Raw genomic sequence first — 14,672 nt, forward strand, 5'->3', positions numbered from 1 at the left:
CAGTGTTTCGTTAGTCGTACGTTATCGAGAAAGCTGTAATTTAATTAGAGCTTAATTCTTCAGGACAACACAAAAGTGAAAATCCATCCTTTAGACTTTAGAATTCATTCGGTTACGAATCAGCTAATAAATGCTAGTGCATCAATGACTTCTTTCCAACTGTCCTCACAGTTTGTTATGTATGTAACGGAGACACTGATAATGTATAAAAGGAAAAATTATATAGTATGATATACTCCGAAGAATCCGTCGATATGCCTCAAATCATATTAATCATCAGTAATCTTGGTTATCACATTTTATAAGGATAAAATATACTTTCCCTTTACAATTAGGTTAATGCAGTAAATATCGGTAAATATAAATAGAATAGCTTCAAAACGACTACACAAGAATAAGTTTGAGTCTCTAGTCCTCCGTAGACTTTTACTTTCTCCCTCGTCGATCAACCGTGTATCACCGAAATCATGCGATGAAGCAGAAATCTCTCTCCATCCACTGCTGAACGTCATAATCTCTACCCACACCGTTGACACTTGTATGTGCTTGTGGATTTGCTCATTTGTGACAAATCAAGGCGCTTCTAAGATCTACCTGAGCGTCTTGTTTTGAAGTCTCTGGATGATATCAATACATGTCTTAGCTGCCACTCTCCACCTAAAGAACTTTGTTTTTCATCGAGACTGCCTGCTGATGATCCAGTAAAGGCGTTTTCATTTCTGAGTTTTTAAGGTTAACCTTTCATCAAGGTATCACCAAGATACCTTACTTCATTGGATTGGGGAAGAGCAATTCAATTCAGTGTCACCGTCGGACATCAGTCTCCTTTGAGAGTGAATGTGACCTGAACAAATTTTCAATTTTCAAGACAACGATTAAAATTAGCATTAAATTAAATTGTAATATAAATTTATTTCAGAATTTTAAAGACTCTTCCACATTTTTTTTGGGTGTGATGGAATGGGTTGAATATGTGCTGAAACCCATGTTGCAAGACAAAGAGTCAGGGGACGGCGACGAGACTCCTTCTCTTTCTCTGTTGGTATTTTAATTAGGGCGCACCATTATATGCTCTCTTCATACCTATGTATATTTACTGGGTCGTTTGCATTTTAAGCTCTATCGTATGGGAGAAGAGACCAGGGCAAACCTCAAGGGTGAGAAGCAAAGAATGAGGATAGACTAAAAGACTAATCAATTGGGCGTTTACTCTCCACAACTTGAGACTGGTGAGCCTGGGCACTTGTGAATGGGGAGCGTGGCTGGAAATGATTAGTCTATGACGCACAGTATTGCAGATTGGTTAGAATGAGGGAACATGATATATATATTATAGCTTTCGGGCATGTTAAATAAGTAAACTCCCTGACGACGGTCACTCTGCCTTGCCATTTTAGTACAATTTTCATTTCTCTTTCCAACGCCACAGGGATAATATTGAACTAAAAACTCGTTGCAAACACAACATCTGAAGTGACAGCTTACTTGGATTTCATATCCACTATCAACAACTATTGCAGAAAACATTCAATGAAATTTATTTCATTACTCTAGCTGTCATGAAATACTTTAATGGTGGACAAAAAGAGACACTATACGGCTCTTTGGGATATACAGACAAAAGATGTGAAGCATTTTCCCAACTCATGAATACATTTGCGCTAGTAGCTCGTACTGAAGAATGACAAGAACGAAGAGTCAAGATGGAAGATCTTTGAGGTCTTTAAGAACATTTCTGGGTCTCCACTTTAAGTTACAAGAGCATTTGATTGTCTTTTAAATTTACTGGTGTATAAAAGCAACAAGATTTAATTATTTACCAATTCTTAGAATTCACCACACTACCTTCACTAAAAGTCTTCAAGCGTGAGCCAGACAAATGAGATTTTCTTGCAAGATGTTCGTAATGCTCGTGCAAATTTAAAGGAAACTACCACAAAGATTCTCATTTACCATGTGAATAGAAATAGAAAAAAAACATCGTAAAGTGCAAATTATAACTGACAAGAAAATAATTGAATACGATTACGTAATCATCAAATAATATTTTGATTTATTTATATCAACGTTACCACACAATCTCCCACACCCTTAATTTCACCTTAACTTAGTTTAGAAATAAATAAGTAAAAATTAATCTCCGAATAATATGGAACTCAGTAAGTTCAAATAAATCTTTTCGTTTTTATGAGCCCTAATCATGATATCTCTTTTATAATCCTTCTTTTCGCCTCTTTTACATACCAGAAGAGAAATTTTTTTTATCTATCGGCATTATATATGTAAATAACAGTAGTATAGTAGATGCGGTTTATTTTCAAGATCTGAAGAAAACGTTACATTTTACAGAAATTAAGAAAGGGAGCGATATTCCAGTAACATTTATAGTCTTGTAAATATAGGACAAAATTGCGAACTCGGAGAAATAAATTGCATCCTTTTGTGTGCCACTCCATTTCATTTGCGATATCGTATGACATTTTTTCCACCATTGCTCCGCGTCGTCATTATTTATTAAGACGATGCGCCACTGCGGGGGTGCGAGTTTTCCGACGAGCGAGTCTCTTCACGAGGTAACGCAGTGAAGACAGTATGTCATTCAGACATCAGCTACAGAAGAGCGCAATCAAATAAATCCAATGAATGTCGCACAAATTCAAGCAAAACACACAATAAATGCTCATCATTTATATCCGGGATCATGACGCTGGAGAAATGGTCGTAAATTCTGTGGCGCATGCAGAAGAATGGCGAGGGTGTCGAGTGTCTCGCCCCCAATCGCGCATTTTCCTGACACATTGATTGAGATATCAGAGTGATTTCAGCAATTTTCCTCGCTTCAATTTTCCAACGTGACTTACGAATATCACAATAGATTCATGACTTTTCGCACAAACACGCCAAAAAACTGCCGCCTGTTCAACCATTTGGGAACATATTTTACACAAGGAACTCTTTCAGGGACTCACCCTGTTAGAAGTATACATTATATGAATGTAAGATATGTATAACTACATATACATATCTAAGCATCTTTCAACGCAAGCGACCTACACATTTCGGAAAGTGTACCCTCGTTCTTTACTTAGACGTGAACTCCTACTTTCGTCAGGCTTTTGAAATATCAGCAAGTTCAGCGATAAATTTAGGTATAAAAAGACAACATTTTCTAAATCGCGTGAAAAAGTTTTGTATGGGGAAAATTAATTTTCATTCATTTTTCCGTCACGTATATTAAAATCTCAACAATTCTTAAGCGATATACATATGTATATACTTTTAAAGTCGATGGTCTACAGCAGTTTAAATTTTTAAATTGAAATTAGCTTTTCATAATTTCTCATGATATCTACAATACAACTTCTCTCTTAGATCGAAAAGGATTTCACCTATTTAAAAGCAATAGTAGTTATCATTTTGGTGTTAATAATTTTCGTATTTTTTCTAATAAGTTTACATCTCATTCTTACTTTTCCAAAAATACATTTTAATTGGCTTTTAATTTGACATAAAATTCTTGGGAAAATATTAATACATATATGCCATGTGTTCTATGGTGAAATTTATTAGGAGAAATCCCACACCAGCTTTTGCTTTTGATTTATTTGACGTGCTGTGCTAGAGTAAAATTTTACCATTTGGGCGCCCGCCTTAAATTGCTTTTGATTTCTGCACACCACCAGCTATAGCCCAGACGATTATCTGGGGAAATCAGGAGCGAGCCTACGATTTATTGTTATCCATTTCTCTACAATTCGCATAAGGGTGTGGCTGTTTCAGCTTTATGAGAAAGAAAATACCATGAGCCTCGAAAGAGATCGTAACAGCATTAATTTATTCGATTAATTGGAAGTATTACCACCTGCAAAGTCTTCATCGTACTTTCACTCAACCATCTTAATGCATAATAATTGTGAGTTAAGGATTTATATCCAGACTTCATACTATGCACCATGTATTGAGTAAACAGAGCGAATCCTGACATATATTTATATCTATACGTATTTAATTTTTAAATTAAATGGCTAGAAGAAAGTTACAGCAAGAGGAATTGAGTGATAAATTTCCCTCATTAGGGGAACTCTTCATTGAATGTATTTGCGATACACGACAGGCTACAAAGTTAATTAATTAAATTTTCATAATCTTCCTATTCAGGAAACTACGAAATTCCTCTGCCACAAAACTTTACTATGTTTGAAACGTGGTATGGTGTAGCAAATTTATACAAATGTAAATGAGAACAAATTACTACGAATTTCCCACGTTGAGGTCTTCTGCAACATTAGAATATATCATGAAATTTATTAAGTCTTTCAACTCCTCCTTAGGAATCATTCAAAATTTATACCTATAATAAAATTAGCTCAATCATTTAAACTCTATGTCGCAAATAATAAATCCATTAGATTTCTTTCATACAGTTTTATTTGTTAAATTTTAAAATTTCTAATAGTTTCATATTTTTCATGAAATTTTGCGGATTTATTAACTGGATTCGGGACTTCTATAGAAATTTTAATGTGTTTTCCGGACACTTCCGAAAAGCCATCGTGGATAATGAGGTTCATGGCTAAACGTTCCCTATTTGTTGTTTCTAATGCTGGTTAGGTGTAGAGAGGATATGCAGCGAAAGTTTTCCCATTTGTCGTCAAATCTGCAAAGAATTTTAATGGGTTCTGCTGGTGTGAGCATGCAGTACGATTTTGTGTAGTTGAAATATGGAAAACTTTAATTGAAACTATCGTTGCGATTAGCAAGATATATATAGCTAGAGTACAGAGTTGAAATGTCGCCCTAGTTTATCGCTCCTGCATGCCACCAAGCTACCTATTCCCCAAAATTTTGCAATTCATTGCATACACCCTGGTCGAAGAGGAACCTGAAAGGGATCACAGTGAGGACCTTTCCACAGACTCCACGGATGGAACGTGGGTGGGTGTGTGAACACACTGCGAGAATGAGTGGAAACTCTAAGGAAGATAAATACGCCAAGAGATACAGTGTGCTAATCCGTTCAGATTGAGGTCAACGATATCATGGTCCGGAAGCTACTTCTCCTTCGGCTCCATCTTCCCACTTCACTTCTCCATGTGCTCTGGCGGGAAACTTTTGTCATTTCATCCAAAACGAATTGTATATTATAATCTGTGATAGCACTCTAAAACCTCCAACTTTGTAGAGTGGAGTGAGGGTTCTCCATGTGAAAATCGCCGAGATCAGGTGCATTTTATTCATCCAACATTAACTCCACCACTCACAACTGCCATGCCCGTCCGAAATCAACTCCTACAGTGTTTGGAGCAGCACTTGAGTAAGAATTTCAGGATATTCATACAAATTCATCACTGACATTTACGATTATTCATCACTAAGTAACGAAGAGAGATGGAGTGAGATGTTCAAGTAAAACCGAAAGCTTTCTAGTACATACTAATAAATTCTTAGTTCCTGTGCTTTCAGATTCCCATTGTGAATCGGGAATAAAATTTTCGCCACTATAAAGTACTCTACTTTGTGTTTCTTGCTGATTCTACACAAACTGTGTAGCTGCGGACCAAATCGTGAACTGAATTCTATTACCCCCAATTGTACATTCCTTTGGCTATACATATTTTACCCTCATGTACACCCCGACAATAGATTCCATAATGCATTGCACACTGCCCCGGTTCCCAAATTGAAATTTATGCCCCAGCCCCCGCATATGCAATGACCTATAATGCATTATGCTGGAATGTTATTTACAATTAAAACGTTCACACAAATATGCGTTGCACAATAAAAATCCTGTTAAATGCATGAAACTTTCCCCTTAAAAGGTTCAAAAAGCTCGCCCGTCAAGAACATTTGACCCAAATATTTAGGAGATTATTGTATTAAAATTTCATGGCAATAGTTTAAGAGTAACTTTCTCAAGGTTTCAGCCAGAACATTGTGTCTCACTTCTTTTTGTATCCTGGAAAATGTGGATCTGGTCATGTTTTCATCTCCACCATACTTGTCTGGATTCTCTTAGGATCCACAGAGAAAGTAACAAAGCCAAAAGTTTACTCTCATGAAAGTTGCAATTCTAACTTTCAAATTATAAGTGCACTTTCTGTTGTATATAATTTGCGCAATTCTTTTTCATAGTTTTCTCCAAGGCATGATATTATAGTTTTAGGTGAAGTACACTACAATCTGTGAAATTGGGAATTGGGGCTGGAATAATGTTTTTTTTTTACAAAGATGAGATTTTAGGCTAATTCTCTGAATGTCAAAATTATTTACCGAATAAAATCTACAATCACACAATAATTAAGTTTATATTGTTACAAAGCATGTAGAGTTGTACCTTGTCGTCTTTGTACCTTTTTTAATGTTTCAGTCTTGGTTCCAGTGTTTAACAGTTGAAAAGTTCCACCCATGAGAATCCACTAAACATTTTCCAGATGCCATTTTTCATATCCTTTGTTTTCAAGGAGTCTGGCTTTCCCTAATTGTTTTTATTACATTAAGAAGTTATGCTTAGCCGAGAAATTTAATCGTATGTTCCGTGTACTTACGCAATATACAAAAACGATTTCAGCAAAATCACTATATCTAGCAAGAAATGGGTGGAGAGTTATGCTACCCATGAGAGATACTGTGCAGCAGCAGAATAAAAATTTCTTTTAATTTCCTTTTAAACTACCACGGTAAAGTGCACTTTGCATAACTACGAGGAAGTCGTTCTGAAGCATCCCTTACCTCACATTATAAGAGCTTTCATCATCTAGATGTGAATCTTGCATACAAGAATCTCAAACACAAGAAGCCGTTTGTTCATACTGCTTTGGCAAAGATAAACACTTTTGGTAAAGAACTTTCTCTCGCGACATATTCAATTATCCAAATTGAGAGGGTAATTCTGTATATATGCAAAACATAGTGATTTCAAGAAAGCTTTAGAGAATCAAGAGGAATTAAAGCTCAAAGTACGAGGTGGTGCTTAGGTATTGTATCACGATCACCAAATATTGACCATATTTTGCCCACTATCTGCAATACGGCGTCGCAATACGAGAAAACATGGCAAGCCGAGTGGCTACCCTAAATCGTCCATACATCTATATATGCACTAACTCCTCAATTCACTGGCTATGGCATTTTGCGAGTCACATCGTGTGTGTTTAGTCAGTGAAAATGTGAAACCGATTCAGTTTCCGCTTGCAATTTACCACCATATCGTCCAATCGTGATGATGCGAGCAGAAATATCTGCGGTGATATTGTCTGTATTGGTTCACTTCGTGTACTAGAATGCACAATATTATCTCCAAAGTGGCTGACTTGGTAGCTGATTTAATTTTCTTCGTACAATGCATATGCATTTTTGACAATGCCGAAATAAAATATATCGTCATCTGAAAGTTTGATAAATTATTTTTCAAAAGATTTAAAATGTATGTCGAGTGATTTATACTTTTAGGACAATCCATTCCATTCTCATTAGTCATTCTATTGATTTTTTTTCTCAATCATTATTTGGAATAAACGTTTTTAAACTTGTGAAATTGTACAATTCACAATTATCAATGGCGGTTTTCCTATGATTTCCACCTTAATACATTTGGTATTGTGATGGTGTTTCATTGAATCTCTGAGGCACTGTTTCGTTTAATCCTGAAACCATCTAGCATGACATATACACATTATGTCGTTAGTAGATTACACAAACAATTTATATTTCAGGAAACTCCAATAAATCTCATCTCAAATTAACTATACAAGCAATATAGGATTGTCTGTCTTTGAAAAGGAAATATGGATATCGGTCAACCTTATTTAATTCAATATCCAAATAATGCATGAAGACTTTATCGCTTCATACATATGTATACTCATTTCATTTTACAAATTGATATAATAAAATTGTCTGGTGTTTTCTTGAATTGCCGTAGAAAGTTCAATTTCCACATATACACATATTTGAAATAGTTATTCATATACCAGCAAATATTTTCTAGATATCCAGCTGGGAATGAAATTGCATGAAAATCCTTTTTGTGTGTTACATACATATGTACATAGACGTTCATGATGTATTTAAATACTGGATGTAACAATTTTTCCGTCGAACGCAAAGGCAGGAGCCGAGAAAAAATTCCGAGACTGAAACAAAATGTTTACTGTGTGTTGTACGCCCATATGTATGGAAATACACACACATAATATATACATATTTGCATATGCCATACCAGAAGCGTTACATACATACATACCTCAAAGTAGATTTCTCATTCCTTGACATAATTCTTCTTCCAGTCTCACACTTTCTTGTGCGTTGCTTCGGGTTTATATGTACGTATAAAAACATAGCCCCTCAATGTATGTTTGTGCCGCCCTTCCTTGCAGCTGTTCTCTGTAAATGTATGTAATATTGTAGAAAAGAAATACGACATGACGAGCAAACTTGGGGTGAATCTTTTGGGGAAGCTTTTTATAGGAAAATCGAGATCCTATTTTAAATAGCTATACAAGTAGACTGCAAGTCAAGTGCTGGGGTAACATTTAAATAGGTGCTAATATGAATGCCAAATGGTTGTAGAAATAATAACAAAAGTGTAATTTTTTATGTAATTGGATGTGAAGTATGTATACTTGTTTACAATTACATAAAGTCTAATAACAAAAGGGTTCTCTATATGAAACATTCTCGAACTTTTAACACTTCTTAGGAACGTATTGCTGAAGAATTCCAAATACATATACAGAGTGATGAATACCTGCAGATAAAATGTTGTCAGGAACATTATTATACTCGAATTTTATTAAAGTCAGATATATATGATGATTCCGAGACTTTTCTTTAAAACATTTTGAACATTTTGAACATTTTGTTTCTCTTCAAAAGAGCGGAATTGGAAAAATTGAGTAAATTTCAAGAATAAGTCTATTTCGAGATGTGAGTGAATCACACCGTGCATTATATTAAAACTTCTTTTCAGAATCCAAATAAACGAATCAGATTGTTTTCAGCTTTAGTGAGTTATTTTCAGCCTTCAAATTTTTTGGACGTATTTGAGCTCCTTTTATCGTTTTAACTATTTGTAGGCACATTTAGACAAGAGCCACATTCCATAGGAGCGTCCCTTGAGCTCTTAGTACGGTCGAAAAACGCTCTAATTGTATTTTTTCAGTCAGCTCTTCTATTTTTTCATTTCATTTCCTCCTTACATATGGACCGAAAGGGATTATAAAAAGGCAGCAATGGCCATACAATTATTGCCTTAATTTCTCTACTGTGTTTTACTTTTATTATTTTGCTGACTCTATTTCCTGGCTCGCATTTTTTTGTATGTTGACTGAACAAGTTGTGCACCCAAAGGATGTGTAGATAGTGACCATGAAACACAACTGCGCTACAAATGAGAATGACCATGGGTCCCAGAGGAGGAGTAGAGAATGAGTACATCCTCTGTCTTTTAATTCTTTCCCACCATATAAACGTGGGATGAAACATTTCCTGTCTTTTAATCAAGACAACAAAAACGTGACTTTCATCGTGAAGCCATTTATTTCTCGACTCACCTGCTCCCGAGATGGAAGGAAGCAATATCTCTGGCTAACATCAAGCTCTTTCCGGTGAGACTTTTGTCAAATCTAATGGGCAAAACAGTGTGTCCGAGCATCTTTTGTACAACTACTTGCAGCAAACGAACTAGAGCAAACAACTTTCCAAGCTGGTTAGAAGTCATCTTCTCAATTTCACAGCATCACCAAGTCTCAACGGATATATAGAAGAGAAACATTCATGCAAATAGAACAAATTAGTTAGTGGTACTAAATTGTTTTGTCACCCCATTTAATGGAATATCTTCATGGGCTTCTGACCAAATCTGAAGGCACCTCAATCTACTTCCCGCATTGTGTCCCTGATTGTCCCCTTCCCAGAGGAAACTTCTTCATGATATTTTATCCCGGTAGACTGAGGAAGTTTATGTGTTTCTCCTCCCCCGATATTGTGTCAATCCTTAGAGGATTCTCAAGCTGCTCTTCGCATGTCAAGAAATAACATCTTCTACATCCACACCCCCTATGGAGAAAGTTCTACTCGTCATTTTCGGAGTCCCACAAATTCTACTACTCGCCACAACTTTATAATTGAGTCTAGTTGAAATTGTCGCATTCAATTAAAGAACTTGAAAATCTGAAGAGGTGATTTTGACGTGAATCTCAGCTAGAGTATACATGGGATATATGGAGAAAGTCTGTTTTTACTCTCGTTCTGAATAGTGTCTTCACATGAAACAATAAATTCCTTCTGTGTATTGAGGGAAGAACCTTCAGCTTTTCCCATTCTACTGAGTAAAGAGCTACAAAGATAAGGAATAATTGCAAAACTACTATATGTATGCATGGGATTTTATGTATGATTCGGAAAATTTAAAAGTACATGACTTTTTAATAAAAAAATGTATGTGCAGAATTGTTCTCAAAAATATTGTTAGTTGAAAATTTAATTTCGTAATTTTCAATATTTATTATAATTTTGTTAACCATTTGCACTAAATAATTATAGATATTTTTTAATTACATTTTTGACTGTAACATGCATCTGCAAACAGCTCTAACAGCTCTGTTTCCGTTTCAAATGATCAACTCTGGCTTTAGGCAATTGTGTGTGTGTGTCCATAAAGAAAGCCATTTGGTAAAATCATTCCATCTTACCCGCACATAACATTCCATCACACCAGGATATTTCTGGCAGATTTGTACCATTTGTAATACTAACTCACAGAGTCAGAAAGTCTCCTCGTTGGTTGAAAATGTGAAGTAGAAAAATAGAGAATTATGCGACACAAACACGAACAATTTTAAAAGACACTTCTTCCGTATAATCTGACCGTGATTTGTTTATAAAGAATATGCAAACTCCACATAGCTCCACTTTTCACGCTCTTTAAACGAAAAAGTTAGAGCTTTTTCATCACAAGTGTGTTTTTGTCAACATGCAAAGCTCTTTCGTCATTGAGTGTGAAGAGCTTAGAGTGATAGCCCTATGTCTATATAGGATTCTGATGGATTTTTTTTCTGGAAAAAGAAGTATCATCATAAGAAGAAATAGAATTAAGTCTTAGACAACGAAAATCATGTTTTTCCTCAATTATATCTTAGCGAGGAAATCACAGAAAAATAGAAATCTATCCTAGATGACTTTTGTTGCTGATTTAACCAATTTATGTATACGTAATGTTCATTGTGTGCATATGTTTATACTTACGAAAATTATGCAAACCTTTCACTTCACTCTTCACACGTAATGTAGCATTTGTAATAAACTTCCTTGAATACATGACTCCTGAAAATTGTTCTGTCTTCCAGAATGACTATATTTTTCCTCAGGTCCTGAAATCGTTCCGCTTGTACTTAGAGCGCTCTACAACAGCCAAGTTCATTTTGTGCACGTGGGAGTTCTTTCGCATATTTCTGTATTAAAGCAAATGATGTGGTGTCAGTTCTGTTGTCGTGACTCCATGTGGATTTCATATGTGACTGAATCTTTCCCGCGGTTTGCCCCTCTTTTCCCAACAGCAAACTCAGGGCTTACGATGGCAAATTTGTGAGGGTGTCACTTTTTACGTTCAATTTAAATGCATGAACCATAGCACATAATCATACACTTCTAGCAGGTCCTCACTTTTGCTTACTTGTCGGCCGCTTCGATTGTGCCTTTCTCCACGAGCCTTCCGGCATTTTTCGGCATGCTGCCAAACGCATCGCATCAGGCCTGAGAAAAATCCACTACCCATTCCTAAAAATTCTTCATTTCCACACATTTTGCACATCCACATCACTCTATTATTTGCATAAATTTCACCCCCTGTTGACGCATTCACCACATGAAAACCTGTCACTGTATGATGGATCGTGTTACACAGGTTTCCATATAATAAAAGATGGGGGAAGTATTCCTATGCCAGAGTACATTTTTCTGTTGATCTGCTTTTCAGTTATAAAGACGTGGAAATTTTAAACTATATATCCATAAAAAGAAAGTCAAAGTATACACATATAAAACTCTCAAAATTTTTAAATATTTAAACAATTATTTAAATCGAAGAGGATTGGCAACAAAATTGTAAACCAAAAGATGTTTCAAGAGCAGAAAGAGTCAATAGAACTCCATTTTCATTTCATATCTTATTCTCAATTTGAAAATTATATATGAAGAATTTCTAGCAGTTTTTTTCTGAATGCATACAATGAGATGAATACTTTCACTAACTTTTATCATTAGCGAAATGGTTATTGAAAAAATTTTACTGAAATATTTCACTATTCTTTTGTTTAAATATGCACTGTAAATTCAACGATATTTGCGTTATATTTCTTTGAAATTCACAACTCCACAGTGTTGAAAATGGAAATCCTGTTAAAACATTCCAAGTTCAATGAAGCTGTGGATGGAGAGAAAAAATCTTACAATTCTTCCCTCTTCACCAGCATCTTAATTATATATCTTAAGTGGTGACTTAACAAGTTTCACCTCTGCATCCATTACAAGACGAGAAATTCCCCTCACTCGCGTATCGTGGCATGACGAAGGCGTGGGAAAATTACATGTAAGTGCAAAATCCAAAATTTTCCCACAAAAGAGCATCTTGATAGCCTGGGATGAATGGCTCTTTCGTGTTCACCCTCTATGGCCAAGTGAGAGGAAGGGAAGAAGAAGTGGAAGACACCGTGTGGGTGTTGTCTTGAAAAGTAAAGCATCACCTCACCAGTGAGAAGGAGAGAAGCCAAGAAGAAAGAAAATCTCATGAAAAAGTGTTTACTTATGCCGTGGCCTGGCCCAGCACATTTTTATACCTACATTTCAGTCCAATGTCAGATTAAGAGATGAAGAAGAGGGAATTGAGCCGAGGAAGAAGACCCCAGCCACCTTCGGGTACTACAGTGTAAAGCATTGTATTCATCACGACAACGATCCTCTTAAAATGACCCTCAGTCGACAACGCCCAGTTTGAGCTTTCCTCTCAATTTGATTTTCATTCACATGTATAAATTGATTTAAATTTTTTTTTACCTGTAACAGAAATTCAGATAAATTGGAATATGTTATACAATTTCCTGATTTCTCACTTAAAGATTTCACCTAATACACATGTAATTTAATATCTTCATCTTTTCAGTAAATTGATCATAGAAATTTTCCCTCTGTTTGTTTAAACTCATTCTAAAAATGTTATTTATGTACGTAATTTGTTTAACACATACAAATATTCCTTTCTTGAATGCTTCCTCATTCTTTTTTTTGTTGCCAACCTTCTGACGGGAAAATGAAACGAAATGACTTTGACTTTGGTATGCTCGGAAGTTGAAAGCTAAAATAACGTCCACCAGAGAACTGGGTGAATATACTGGGAAAATTAGAAAATTCCCTATTTGCTTTCGGTGCAGACATGAAGAATGACTTTTGCAATTCGAAATACCATCCCCAAAAGCAATCCCAGAATTTGCTCCCTCCCTTAGCAAATTATAAAAATCCACTAAAATATAACTGAAATTTCTACCCTTTAGTCTCTTTTTCTCATCTAGAGATAATATTTTAATTACAAAATCGCTATGTAGTTGCTTAAGATGAGAATCATGATGAAGAAATTTGAATTCCAGCCACGGAAAGTGAACTTCGTGTTTTCATGTGCCAGCTTTTATTAATTTACACAAGAATTTGTATGCAACCCACTGTTTGAGACAAGTTTTCCTTGTTCTGGGTTTAAGGGAATTAAAATTTCCACGTTTTAAAAGGAAATACTTATTAATCTAAATTTATTTAGATGCTTAAAAGCATTTACAAATTTTTTTCTATATTAGCAGAATCTGGCTTGATTTTTTAAACCATAAATAAGAAATAATTGTAAGGCAATTAAAAGATTAATTGAAAATCTTTCTTTCTCATTTACTCACAAATCCAATACAAAACTGTACTTATATGGGAATGCAATTCAATCCGTTTGCATGACGAGAAGAACTCTTTTATTGAGGTTGAATACAACCAATACCAATTCATTTCATTTGATGTCACTTGGGAATTCCTGTTCCGGTGCTCCATGAACATTTTTACTTCCATTTGACTCCAGTAAATCCCTTACAACTGCCCTGAGCACACAGAAAGCGATAATTAATCACAGCCCGGACGCCTGCACTCATTTGCACTCGTGCACATTTCACTCGGAAAATCAACCGGAAAATGTCTGACAGTACTTTGCCCATCCCTGCTTTGTCCAGTGTTGTTGCAGTCTGATTACAAATTTTTAGAGTGATCCTTCAGAACTACACCAAATTTAGCAAATGTTGTATAGAAATTATAAGCGAATATTTATCTCTGTTTGTGAATAAATTACGTAATTGAAATCTAAATTATCATGTCATATCATCAGGATATAATTTTCTATATCAAAGATGTGTGTATAAAAAAAATTATAATACTTCGAGGATATTAAATTAGGGACATATAAAAAGAAAAGAGTCTGGTGCATTTTAAGAGTACACCTTTTTATCTTCATACTTAGGACGAAGGAGAGAATTCGTAATTTATTTTCCCAACCAACCGAGAGCACTAGGAAGCTTATATCATATTTCGCTATTTTTCTTAAAGGGTTTCTCAGCCAGCCACTATCCTTTACTTGACACTCTCACACCAAA

The sequence above is a fragment of the Phlebotomus argentipes genome, unplaced genomic scaffold (assembly GCF_947086385.1).
Source record: "Phlebotomus argentipes unplaced genomic scaffold, Phlebotomus argentipes genome assembly contig_6, whole genome shotgun sequence".
NCBI lineage: Eukaryota > Metazoa > Arthropoda > Insecta > Diptera > Psychodidae > Phlebotomus > Phlebotomus argentipes.